Source organism: Pinus tabuliformis, chromosome 5_2, assembly GCF_031772625.1.
Source record: "Pinus tabuliformis cultivar Carrire ecotype Pingquan chromosome 5_2, CPIR1, whole genome shotgun sequence".
Classification (NCBI taxonomy): domain Eukaryota; kingdom Viridiplantae; phylum Streptophyta; class Pinopsida; order Pinales; family Pinaceae; genus Pinus; species Pinus tabuliformis.
This window is the reverse complement of record NC_142306.1, coordinates 359,881,438-359,895,710: the sequence shown is the minus strand read 5'-3', so window position 1 is coordinate 359,895,710 and position 14,273 is coordinate 359,881,438. Positions and strand designations below refer to the sequence as shown.

Sequence of the window (14,273 nt, the reverse complement as noted above, 5' to 3'; positions counted from 1 at the left end):
AAACCTCCAGATTTGCCAATTTTTGACTAGTTCGGCCAGAAAAGCACTATTTTCACTTTGGTTGACTATTTGGGCATGTAAATGATGGATTATTGTGTAAATTTCATGGCATTAGATACTTTTACTCTTCTTTACCACTTCTAGAAGCTTCTTTAATGTAAATAGTGAATATTTAATGCATAGATAAGCTTCCTAAGTTTTAGAGGTAAGTTGTTGAGCTGGCCTATTATCTAGTGACTGATTTAGAATTAGTTGCAACAGCTCCTAGGAAGCTGAGCTCGACCCCTAGAGGTGGGGAAAGAGGTTTGACCTTCTATATTATGCCTTCTCTTTCTCATTTTCATGGTTGGACTCTAGAGGGAGAAGTGCTATTGTATTTTTGACTTGTATTTTCTGCAATTTGAGGAAAAGGAAGGCCAGGGTTTTGCAGACTTCATTGAGGATTCTTGTGGATTATTATGTTGATGGTGTGTCTCCTACTGTTATTGTAAGTGTGTTTATGTGTTCCATTTCTTGATCTCTTGCTGCTATTTAAACAAAAGAAGTGATAAAGTTTGAATTCATGCATGCCATGCTCAGCTTTCAATTTTGTTTAAAATTTATGTTTTCCACTGTCTAGAGAGGATTCGAATTCATTGTTTGCCCTCTTTAGCCTCTTTTCTTTCTTCCCTGATCATCTCTTTCAGTTAAAGGCATCAGCATAGACTCCTACCTTGCCCCAAAGACCCACCTGCAAAAACTGAGCTCAATCCCCGCACCCTAAATTGCACTCCCTCCAATTGCCACCAAAAACCCAAAAAATCTTTAAATCAACCCCCCTTATCAATTTACTAGCCTAATATCTTTGATCCTAATTGGTCAGCTTATTATATTATAAGATCTATCAAATCTGACCCGAGAGAGCCTTCTCATACCTCGTAGGGCTAGCTACGAGGTGAAATGGTTTGATGTAGCCTTGAGAGTTTGTCTATCTCAGCCTAGGTGAATTCCAAGCGCTAACATATTGGCGACCATACTGGGGAAGAACATATTAATCGTTTGCTCATTGTCGTGCTATTTCATAAGTCTTAGACGGAGCCTGAAGTTACGCCAGAAGCCTTCGAAAACGCTCTTGTTTTACATCAGCGCAAGTAGATAAACGCTGCTTCAGTCTATCTCCGTGGGATTTGTGAACATAGCGCTTCATTGACACTTTACCCCAGTACATATATCAAGTTCAGATCTGATTGTTGATAGTGGACAACGATCAGACACTTGAAAGGCTGAATCATTCACCTGGCGACTCCAACTTGATCTAGACATTCCAGTGCCTGTTGATATGTTCATGCAATGGTAGGGTATGTGGCAGACCCTGCACTTTGTGAAGTTCTAGATGGAGTTAGAGAGATGTTAGCAGGTATTGAAATTAATGAAGAATTTTTCAGTATTTTCCTTCAATGTGTGAAATCTCCGAAGCTTCATCTTGAAGGCAAAACTAGATTTTATGAGTTAGTTGTTGAAAGAGTTGAAAATGAGATTCAGTATCTCGATGAGCAGATCCACTCTTATGATTTCCAAGACCCTAAAAAGTTTTTGGAAATCCTTCCTCCATCGAAACAAGCAATAACAGATTTGCCTATAGAAGTACACATCGACAATGTGCAGCTGGAAATATGCATTGTAGAGTTGGGGCAGCCAACAGAGGCCGGTGTCCGTGATCCTATTGCGGCCTACATGGACACATTTTTCAGCTTGATTGACCGATCGGGCTGTCTTCTCGGTGACCAGGATCATTATGAGCATGAAGGGCTGCCAGCAACTGCATCTGTGACTTCATGGCAGCATTCTCAAGCGGCTTCATTTCCAGGTTTACTCGAGTGGTTAATTTGGCATTTTAGCATTACCTGATCTATTCTTTGTACAGCAGATTAGAGTAGGTTTTGTAAATAAATAAGCAGCCACAAGGGCAGCATCTTGTTTCAGTTGGCTTTTAGTTTGATTGAGTTAAGTTTCAGTGTGAAAATAAGTCTTCAGCTGTGTTGATTTGTTGGAATGATGACTCCATTGCCCAATGGTGGAGGCACGGTCTGCTCTCCCAAAGTTCTGCGGTTCTTGGCACCTCCAGGAAGCTGTAGCTGCCATCCCAAATGGAGCCGATGTTAGACTCTGTCTCATATCAGAGATTGATTCTTCTTCAAAACGGGGTTTTGAAGAAGAAATCATTAATGTGTTGTTTAAATTTGTGTAATTTATCTCCAGCTTTTCAAAAGACAGCAGCAAACTTCAAGCTTCTATCCCTGCAAAAACAAAAGAAAGCAAAACATACATCAGACTCTACTATTGATGAATTTGGTCAAGTTTTATCTTCATATGGTTTCAATTATCATGGTACAGAGGTTTTCTACAGTGGCACATCCAGTCATTCATTTCGAAACTTTGCAGCTCCTTAGAGCAGCAATAATTATCAAAGAGGAACAACTTGGCCACAGAATGGTTTATCAGAACTTCAAAGCCATTGTCAATTACTGTTTCAATGAATCAAATGGAAATGATAGTCAGTTGGCAACTAATCAATATTCCATTGGATATATTAGTCCACAGAGACTAACTGGAGGGCCAATTCCTGGACAGTTGAATCCAAGCACTATGTCCTTCAAAATTGTTACAGAATGCCCTTTGATTATAATAATTCTTTTTGCCTTCCATGGACATTATATGCAAAAGAACGTGCCTGTTCTCCTCCCTCTGATGGTGGACGCAATATCCATTCCTGATCCCCAGCATGTTTCACCTCACTTGAAAAATCATTATGTTGATTTGAAGTCTGCACAAGTCAAGACTATTTCATGTTTGACATATTTACTTGGGAGCTTTGCTGATTCTATCCAACCATATGAAGAGATTATATCAAAGAGCATAGTAAATCTGCTTGTTACTTGCCCGGATTCAGTTTTGATTCGCCAGGAGTTACTTCGTGACACAAGGCGAGTTCTTCAAACAGATTTCGGGCGAGGATTTTTCACACTGACTGATACCTTATTGGAGGAGAGGGTTTTATTGGGTACTGGCCGAGCTTGTGAAACATTAAAGCCATTGGCATATGATATTCTTGCAAAGGTTATTCAGCATGTTCGATTCAAGGTTTCGTTTAAGCAGTTATCCCAAGCTATAAACTTGTTTTCCAGAAATTTGAATGACTCATCGCTGTCATTCAGCATGCAGACAACTTCTGCCCGATTGATGCTTAATTTGGTTAAACCAATCTTTATCAGAGGTGTGGACCCTACGAGCAAGGAAAAAGTCGAGCCTTACTGGGAATTATATTAGAAGCTTTTGTGAGCAAGTTCAGTACATTAAAGCACACTATTCCTCAGCTAATTGGAGATTATGAAGATGGGAAAGAACAATACAGTTTACGATTGAAGCTGGAGCTACCTGTGCAGACAGCTTTGAACCTTCAGAACCCTTTAGGGCTTTCCCAGGAGCTAAAAGATTGCAAGAAATTAATAAGGACTCTCATCATAGGAATGAAGACATTAGTTTGCAGTATAAGTCATGCCAACACATCAGAAATGCAGGCATCTCAGTCATCAAGTTCTGGTAGTTCACATGGGCTGGAAGGCATGAGAGAAGACGAGGTACGGCTTACCTCAGGAGTATTAAAAAGTGGAGTGCATTGCCTTTCAATATTCAAAGACAAGGGGGGGGACTATTCTGTTGATGAAGGAAGTGGTGCATTTTATGGTTGATTGACATTGGATATGGAATATATATGTTGCAACTCTCTTCGAATGCAGGGGCAAAGCATGATGAAATGGATTTTGAATTTCTGGAGAATGTGTCTGGGGAGCCTTACATTGTGCAGACGAACATATACGCCCATGAAATTGGGAAGAGAGAGCAATGCATTTGTTTGTGGTTCGACCCCACTGCGGACTTTCACACATATCCCATTAAGTGGAACCCGCATCACATCATATTCTATGTGGACGCCACTCCCATCAGAGTATACAAGAAAAATCAAGTAATGTGGGTGCTGTTCTTGAACAGCCAAGCCATGGGAGTTTTCTCCAGCTTGTGGAATGCGGATGATTGGGCTACTCAAAGAGGGCAAGTGAATACCAATTGGAGCAACGCTCCCTTTGCGGCTTCTTATACAAACTTCCGCGTTGAGGGGGCGTGCCAAGTCAGATCTAATAGACACATCTCCAAGTGGGTGCGCAAAAATTACATGATCTATGACTACTGCGGAGACAAAAACAGATATCCCGTTCCTCCACCAGAATGCAGCAGTTTAGTTCTCTAAAGCAAGCAGTACATTAATTTTGTCAAAATCTAAAGAGTGTATAGTACCAGTGGGTTTGTATTTCCTAGTTTGCCTACAGTTCAGGTTGATTTCAATTTGCCTCAGCGATTTGATCTATTCTATATTGATTCAAATTCAGAGAAAAAAACGGCCCATCATGATTCACAGGGCCATCCTAAGATCTCTTGAAAGATTCTTTGGCATATTGATAGAGCGTTATGCTGGTGACGTTTCTTTGTGGCTTTCTCCAGTGCAAACCTGTATTGTAACCTGTAACAGGCACTCAGGTCCAATATCGTCGAAAGGTAGTGGCAAAGATGAAAGAGAACTCGGGACCATGAACATCAATGAAGTTATAGAAAAAATTCAAAACGCAGCAGCTAATAGAAATTTTATAGCATAATAAAATTCAATATTACCGTTCCCAATATGGCAATTTCCTCAAAGTGGCAAACATCTTTTCCGTGGTCATTTCGGCAGAAGCCATCTTCCAGAGTGGTATGCGATGTGAAGACCGCGTGGCTGGCCAGTTGTCAACATGGGAGGATTGTGTCATCAATGAGAGCCTACATAACAGAAAAATAAGATTCGATCTTCTATTAATAGCTTCAGTTAAATCTCCAAGTGGATCTACGCCCCAATTGATATCTTTAAGTGGCCATCAGAGGATTTTAAACAGTATTGAGTTGTTTATACATAAGTCGTTGTTTTATAGAACCTTCTGCATATGAATTAAATATATCAGTAACGTGGCAATCGTTGCAAAGTGGCATTCAAAGGTGCGATTACTTATTTCTATCATCAGCCAGTTTTCATGGGCCATTCGAAATCTTCACGCTGGAATAATGGAAGACGGTTCTATCTTTAGGAGCAGATGGAGGATTCTCCTCTATTTTTATTGCTTTAGTTAAAACAGCGCCCGGATTGTGGGTCAATCTGTTGTTTTGTTTTAGAGTAGTTTATAAAAATAATGATTTTGTAATAAAAAAGAGGGAGAGCGGAGGTAGTCAGTTAAAAAAAAACAGCGCCCCTGTTTTGGGCAGTTTTTTTTATTTAATGTATTAAAAATTCATTTGTAGGAGAGTTTTTTTTTTAGAGAGTGAGTGAGGGAGGAGAGTTTTTTCTGAGCGCTGGGAGCTGCTGGAGAAGCAGAGAGCTTTTTATTGTACAGTTTTATAACAGAGAATTTAATGGAATTTCACAGCTCTGTTTGCCGAGATTCATGTGGTATGTTGATTTAGCATAAGTTTTTCCCTTTGTCTCATATGTAATCAGTTATATTCCATTTCATTTCATGACCCTTTCAAGCTGAACAAATGAAGTGATTAGGTAGGAATTCATAGTATTATATGCTCCTCCTATAAGTTTGTTCGCATTCGATGTTTTCTACTGTTTAAGGAGGATTCAGAGTTATTGTCTGCCCTCCTTAACTCCTCACCAGTCTTGCCATCCCGTTTGAAACCAGATTTGGTGTTAAATTGCATGCCTACCTTGCCTCAGTTGACAACCTGTGTAGTCATTATATTTTTCTGTTTGAAGCTGTGATTTTGCCCATGTAGCCCAGAAAAGCCCCGTCATTCCATTAAAAAACCCCAAAAATCATCAAATCAAACCCCCTATCAATTTACTAGCCTAAAATCCTTATTCTTAATTGGTCAGCCTAATTATATTATAAGATCTATCAAATCTGACCCGAGAGAGCCTTCTCATACCTCGTAGGGCTAGCTACGAGGTGAAATGGTTTGATGTAGCCTTGAGAGTTTGTCTATTTCAGCCTAGGTGAATTCCAAGCGCTAACACTATCCAAGCCTACTGGAAGCAGAGAAACACCGTAGATGAAAAATCATACTCTAAAAATCTTAATCTCGCAAGCTACACTACCCTTCCTAACTCGAAACATTGTGATTATGCTGAATATTATGTTGTGTTCGACTAAGAAGGTATAGAGGGGACCATGTCTATTCATGGGGTAAGTGAGAAGGCCAAGGTAATTTTCAAAATGAATCAATGCTCCCTGAAGAACCAAGGCCCTGAACAGAAGGAGTTAACCAAAATAAAGAAGGTTGATTCCAACAGTTTGTCGCCAAGTGTTGTAGCTACTGTAACACCCTCCAAAATTTTGGCCTACACTCAAATTTTGGGAGCCTACTATGGATCCTATGATTGGTCATTCCTTAGTAACTTATTGGTAAGCAAATTATTTCAAGCTCCCTTCTTCAATCTCAAGAATCGTTCACGCTTTTATCTTTATATAGCAAGTTTCATCTTCAGGCACAAGAATTATCACTTGTCATGAAAAGGGAAGTTTTTTTTGCTTCAAGGGGAAATATTTGTGAAAATGAGTTGTTTCCATCATATAGATATGTTTCACACTCATTTTGAAAGTTTCAAGCACTATTACACAAGTATCGTCATTATCCTTACAAAGTCTATTGTTGGAGCCACACTTGTCGTAAGTTGCCACAAAGGTTGTTGCATTAAGAAAAGTATGTTTTCCCTTGTTTTGGATGATCTATGTTGTATTACTAAGTGTCCAAGTGTGTGGTCACAATCAAGTTATATCATTGTTCATATCGATTCCACTGATCCCACACTTAGCCAAATTCCGGAAGATTCCTAACAACCTAGCCTCATCTAGCATTATTAAACTGCACACTTCGCATCTGCAACCCTCAAGCCTTTTCCTTGACTGCTAGAACTACACAATGAGTAGAAAGCCCAACATCCCTTGGAATCTAAAACTGAGCAGATTTTTCCTCTAGGACCTCATCCCGCAACAACCATTGCCTGCTTGAACTACACAATTTTGTCCCACAATGGGCACTGCACAATTTTTTCCCTCAGTGGGCACTGTGCAGTCTTATCCCTCAATCTAATCTAGTCACTGAGCCATCTCCCCCTTGGCCTAATACCAGTTTTGGCTCATTCAATGGATTATCATGCAACATCTTAGACTAGGGTTCTATTAGACTAATGTTGTCTTGTCATGAGTGGATTACAGATACATGAATTCTACCAGGCTATGGCAAGATGATTAAGAAGGAGATGAAGAAGGAGGACATGTTAGATGACACTTAAGGAGCTGAGGAGAAAATATAATTATCAAATAAGAAGACCAAGGAACCCAGGGTATGATAGAATATTGGGACCGCATGAAGACTCCATCTGATTCACAACCCTTTGGAGGGTAGGTACATAAAACAAAACATGTCGCATAAAGTTGAAATACACCTCTTAGCATAGTATGAATGACAAATTATCATTTTTCATATCATTATGTCCTCAATGACATGCATGGTCGCAAACACTGAAAGTCATTCCATGTGTTTTCTCTAAGTGTTTTTCTCCTTCTCGCTTATTGGACCAACTGTCATCTTTTAGCATGTTATGACTATTATCTCATGTTTGCGAGAATTTTCTAGTAGTTTCAAAGGTCAATCTCTGTGTATATGATTTTTCCTAACCATGTAAACATACGTCACATTCATGCACAAAGTCTTGAACACTATCACACAAGTGTTGTCACGACCGTCCTAAAGTCTATCTCAAGTGTCGCACTTGTCGCTTCTTGTTATGAGATAGTCACACAAAGGGAAATGATTTCTTGTTGCTACGAGATTCTATGTTTTGTGTCGTCTAAGTATGCTAAGTGTGTGATCACAAGTTCAAGTTCATCACAAGTTTATCTTCCTCTCGCACTTAGCCATTTCTCTGAAAATATCCCCAACTGGGCAACTCAGTTGCACCGGACCTTGACTAAACTGCATACTGTGTAGTCTCAACCCTCATGTTGTGACCTTACTACCTAGAACTACACAGTGCACATTCACTATCCTCCAAGGTGGTTGTACTATGAAATTCCAGAGCTCAGTAGCCTTCCTTGACCTCCATACTTACGTAACAGTTCCTCCCAGTCTCACTTGAACTGTGCACTTCACATTGTCAGTCCTTAATATTTTTCCCTTGCTTGCTAGAACTCCACAATGCGCAGAGAATCCAGCCTCCCTTGGTCTCCAGAAATGTGTGGGGTTTTCTCCCAGTGTCCTCCCTCAGCCAGAGCTCACTACCCTCAAGAACTGCGCAAATTTGTCCTCTAGGCCTCTTTGCTACCTATTCCTCCTTGCCTTTGAAAAATGCGTAGAACTGATCCGTCATGGTCTGATCCCGCATCAACCATTGTTGTCTTGAGCTGCGCAATTCTGACTCCCAGTGGCCACTGCGCAATTTTTCTCCCCAGTGGGGACTTTGCTGAAAATTTCCTCAGTCAATCCTGAGCTGCTCTCTGTGTAGTCTCAATGATCAAGCCCTCTCCTTGTCACCTGAAACTATGCAATGCATAGTTACTAGGACCTATCTACCAACCTGTCACTTGTCCTAGGCTCAATTCATGGATAACAATGCATCATCTTATACTAGGGAGTTTTTAGATTGATGTCATCCCGTCATGAGTGAATTGCAGGAATATGTACACTATCAAGTCATGGAAAGATGATGAGGAAGGAGAAGAAGGAGGAAATCATGCCAAAGACTCACTTGTAGTTGAACGGATGAGTGAACCTATCAAGAGCAAGCAAAGGGACACAATTTTGCAACCACCTCTCAAGACCAAAGATCATTGAAGACCCTGCATCATCAAGCTATGCGGAGGAAAAGAGAAAGAATATCCAAGAACACATCTATCACTCAACAATAATAGTGACTTAACATTGCCACATCATCAAGCCAAACCATGTTAGCAGTGTCATGTTAAATCATATCATGAGTTTCCATATGCCACATCACTATTGTGGGCCATATATATTGTGAATCAATTGTATTGTAAAGTGAAATTCCAATGGACACACAAGAATATGAAGAGTCATGTAAGTTGAAAAGTCATAGGAAGTTGAAAAGTCATGAGGGTAGTCAAAGAGTCACAAGGGGAGCATCATCCTTGGTTATATGTACACCTTCATTCTATGAGAAAAGGAATTTTCACCTTGTCTCCTCCTGCAAGGCATTAGAGAGACCATCAAGTTCTTTGAGGAGTAAGGAGTGGCTTCAATGTCCCACTACTGGGGCTAGTGATTTACAATGTAAAAATGTGTCTTAGAACTTTTCCTTAATAAAAAAATCCCTTTAAGGCCAACACATTCTTCATGCATGACTTATGGATGTTTGTAAGACTGTTTTGTGGATGTTTGTATTTCATGTTGGCTTTCACATGTACTAAGATAGTTAAACTATTTCGGTTATTTTAGTGCTCAACTTGTTGGGAATGTGTTGTAATGGTTGTTATAGTTGTCTCATCCTTGTGGACTATTCCGCAGGACACTAGACATATATTTCTTTACTTATTGGTTATAACGACTGTCACATCCATCGTGGACTATTCCGTTGGATGTTAGACAAACCTTCCCTTGTTTCTTTGTTGTAACGACTGTTGCAACCGCTATGGACTGTTCCGCTGGATGCTAGACAGGTCCTTCTGGTTCATGTGTGTTTCTTCCTGGGTGGTACTACTATCTCTCACTTAGAGACTCACTTTTATCCCCCATTTTACAATAAGAGAACCTAGACACAGTTGCACTGCACACTCATTAGGCACACTCACCTTGCTTTTCAAAGATACCATTGCATCATTCTCTTGTGCTAACAATTAGAGCCAAGGCAAATCTTTAAGGATTTGGCATTCGAGCCTTTATACCGGATTAGAATCCTACACCAAATGGTGTGAGGTCTAATTGGGACTTCATATCAGGGAGATCCCCTTGGTTGACCAATTTCTAGCACCTTCAACATGGGTATTAACAACTATTCAATTCACAACAAGGAAATACAATGGCTAACCTAACCCCAATCAAGGCTTTAGGGCTGAAAGAAATAGAGGTCAAGTTCATTATGGATATGGATATGATTCAGCTTCCACTGATGGTATTCCATCACAAAATGGGAAAAATCAATAGTATGGAGCAATGAGAGGGCGAGGAAGGAGGAATTTTCAGAGAAATAATTACAATAGAGGCTACTGTAATGGAGGAATTCGAGATCCTATCCTCATCAGAATTATGCTGCAAAAGAGAGCATAATTTGGCTAGTGAATGTCAATGAGGTATGCTTCCTAGGATGGAGCACTACAAATGAGGACTTTATTTGACAATGTTTTGCAAATAAGGGATTCATTGGTCAATCCAATCATGGAAATCACCCACCCACATAAACAAAACATTCTCTAAAGAAAATGGATTTGAGGGATGCTAGGAACAAATCTAATGTTAGTACATTAGCCATCCTACCATCATAAACATGTTTGTCAGAAAGCGGTCTCAATTTTCTTGGCAGGAAACCAAATATTTTTGACCACCTACCTATAGAATAATTTTTTTAAAACTACCAAAGTATTAACAAATGAAACATAATTAAAGTATCTACTACATAATCAAGAAACAAAAAACTGCTAGCAAACATTTCAAAAGCTAGGAATCAAAAGAGGTAACCGGTGTCATATCCTTAGTAGTGGATGCTGAAGCATTTGAAGTAGCAGTAATACACAGAATGTGGCACTCAATATGAGCCACCCAAGTGTCCTTTTCTCAAGACAAATGCATTGGTTTCTATGGATACATTTGACATCCTTGAGACTTGCAAATCATTATATCTTTCAACCTACTTTTCAGTAAGGACCCTTCCCAATAGGGTTTTTATTTGCCAATATTGTTGAAGTACTTCTTTTTCCTTCCCTTGGTATGAATAGGGTTAGGAAACCACTGCCCAATTTCATCCATTATCTCTAAATTTGAGAAGGCCTACTTATCTATAGATGTTATGGTTTCTAATTGCTTAATTTTGTTATAGTTTTCCAGGGGTACAAATAAATTAAAGGTCTTGGTAGCCTCTTAGGCCTATTGTTGGGCTTAGTTTTAACCCCGTGGGCTATTCCCCTGTGCCTACTTCTCATACATTGGCATTGCATATACTCAAATAGGAATTTCCTTCTAGTATCAACAAATAAATGGCCTAGAACAAAATTTTGAGTGTAGAGATAAGGAAAAGTCACATTTATCGACAAGACTGGGATGATGAAACCCAAAAGGAGCCATACCCAACTCCAAAGTGTGAAAATCCAATAATAGATATTAAAAAAACACTGGTACATGTAAGGTTCGGAAAAATTAAAAGGAAAGCTACCACAATTCATGGATATAGGCCCACTACAACAATTACACAAATGAGACAACGAACAAGCCCATATGAAAAACCAACAACAAAATCAAACAATTGAAGCCAAGCAAAATACTAGCAACTAAATTATAAATATAAGAAGGCTTAAGAATTACCCAAGACACAGTAACCTCTGTGCATCAAGGGAAGACTGACAATTCTCCCTGTGCACCAATTATATTGAGAGAAATTGAAAGGCAGTGGTCTGCAACTAAAAGATGGTATGAAATCCCAACATACTTCCTTAGTCCTGAGTTGCATAGAACTGATGCCCAGTTTTCCCTACACAACTTACATATAACTTCACTCTCATATTCATTCCCTTCATAGCCACTCTCAATGATGAAAATAAATTATACTCCCATACTATTTTTTACCAGTTGCCTACAACTAACCTAGATTTCTCCCAAAATGTAGGCCATACCTCATTTCCAAGGGCTTCGAGCTTTTTCCTTGGGATAATTCTTCTTAGACAGACCCAAAATGTAGGTCATACCTCCTCTGAATGTTACTTATCATGGTTGATTAGATGTCATATACTCACATGCTTCTGCATGCACGGGGGTGACCATGCCACCCGCTCCATTTAATGTAATCCCCTCCGCGAGGTGGCAGGCACAACCACTAAGTCCACCAATCTCCTCGATACACACCCCCATAGGGGAGCCCCCATGGGCTATAGTTATTAACATATTGTTACATATTAATCTTAATATGTTATATATGTTTAGATTAATAATATAAGAATATTATAAAATATTACAATAATTATTTTCAAACATTTATTAATATAAAACCTTTTAATAAATATGTATGTAGACGTTCATAAAAATTAGTAGATAAATCATTGTGTTGAGGCAAGTCCATTGTCACACAATCAAGAGGGTATCATACACCAATTTGTTGTCGAGCTTGGTTGTGACATTAAAGTTAGATTATTATTATTATTATTAAAAAAATAATAATTATATTTATTATTTATTATGTATTTTAGATTTATAAATATGTTGATATGATATTGTATAATTTAAATACTATAGATAGTAATATTATTATAAACAATGGAAATATTTTATAAATAAATGATAAATTAGATTAACATACATAATAAAAGATTATATCACAATGTCTCGTGTGAAAAAAATGGATTATGAGGGTTTGGTTGAGTAATTTAATATTAAGGAAAAATTAACAAAAATTAATGAGCAGGTGTAGGATTGTGGGGACATACTAAGGAAAACTCATAGTGAGGGCGAGGGAGAGGGTGGGGGGGAACCTCATAATGAGGGTGAGGGAGAGGGTGGGGGGGAACCTCATAATGAGGGTGAGGGAGAGGGTGGGGGGGAACCTCATAATGAGGGTGAGGGAGAGGGTGGGGGGAGATATTAGGGAAACTTAATATGAGGGGATTATGTGGGTGGGGGTAGATGTTAGGGAAAATGTAATATGGGGGAATATGGGGTTGGGGGATGAAATTAGAGAAAATTCATAATGAGGGTGAGTATGAGGGGATATATTATGAAAACCTTAATATGAGGAGGCTATGGGGGCAAGGGAAGATATTAAGGAAATCGTATTAAGTTTTCCCTAACATATACTCCCACCCCTAAAGTTTTCTCTAAAACCTCCCTCCAACTCCACACTTTTATTATGGAAATAATATATCCCCCAAACTTCACCTAATAAGTTTTCCATAATATGTTTCTCTCTTGCCTCATATTATGTTTTCTCTAACATCTTCCCCCAACTTCACTCTCATAATTAATATCCACCACCACTTCCAACATTATTATGAGGATAATAATTTTTCCCTATTATATTCCTCACCACATATTTATTTTTCCCCAACATCTCCCCCCAACCTCATCTAATAAGTTTCCTTTAATATATTCTCCAAACTTATCCTCCTAATTAATATCTACCCTCATCTCTACCCTCATAATAAGTTCTCCCTAATATATCTCCACCCACACCCTCATTATGAGGGTAATAAGCTTTATTTAATACCTCCCCCCAACCCCACCCTAATTATGAGGGTAATGATTTTTCCTTAATATCTCCCCCCCAACTCCACCCTCATTATGAGGGTAATAAGTTTTCCTTAATATATCCTCCCAACCCCACACCCCATTCATATTAAGTTTTCCTTAATGTATTCCCTCACACTCACATAATGTGTTTTCCCTAATATCTCGCCCTATCCACACAACCCCCACCATATTAAGATTTCCATAATACCTCCCTACATACCCACCCTCACCCTCATAAATAATATCTCTCCCCACCTCCATTCTCATTATGAGAGTGATGGTGGAGGGGGATTATGAGAGTGAGGGTAGGGGGATGATATTAGGGAAACTTTGTATATCACAACTTTTAATTCAATGAAATAAAATATGACAAGAAAAATCACTAATGAATATACCATGATTGAAATTTATAATGAGTTGAATTAGTTGATTGGGTTACACAATTATTTATATATAAGTTTAATTATTTTAGAATTAACTAGCTATTATATTGATAGGAGAATTATTATTTTTGTGAGTATTTTCCCCATCTCCACCCTTATTATGAGTAAAGACGGGGGTGAAATATTAGGGAAAACTTATGAGGGTGGGGATGGGATTAAGGAGAGATACTTAGGAAAAACTTTTCATAGTTTTCCCCAATATCTCCATCACCCACCCTTATTATGGAAACTATTATAACGATGAAGATGAAGAAAAATATTGGTAAAAACTTAATATAATTTTAATTTTGATTTTATGAAATAAAATATGGTAAA

The 14,273-nt window shown here is 38.7% G+C and overlaps 1 pseudogene; it reads left to right on the top strand.

Moving 5' to 3' along the window:
* The first annotated feature begins 3,751 nt into the window (after positions 1-3,751).
* Positions 3,752-4,285, top strand: LOC149158953 (xyloglucan endotransglucosylase/hydrolase protein 9 pseudogene; annotated as a pseudogene).
* Positions 4,286-14,273: the final 9,988 nt, after the last annotated feature.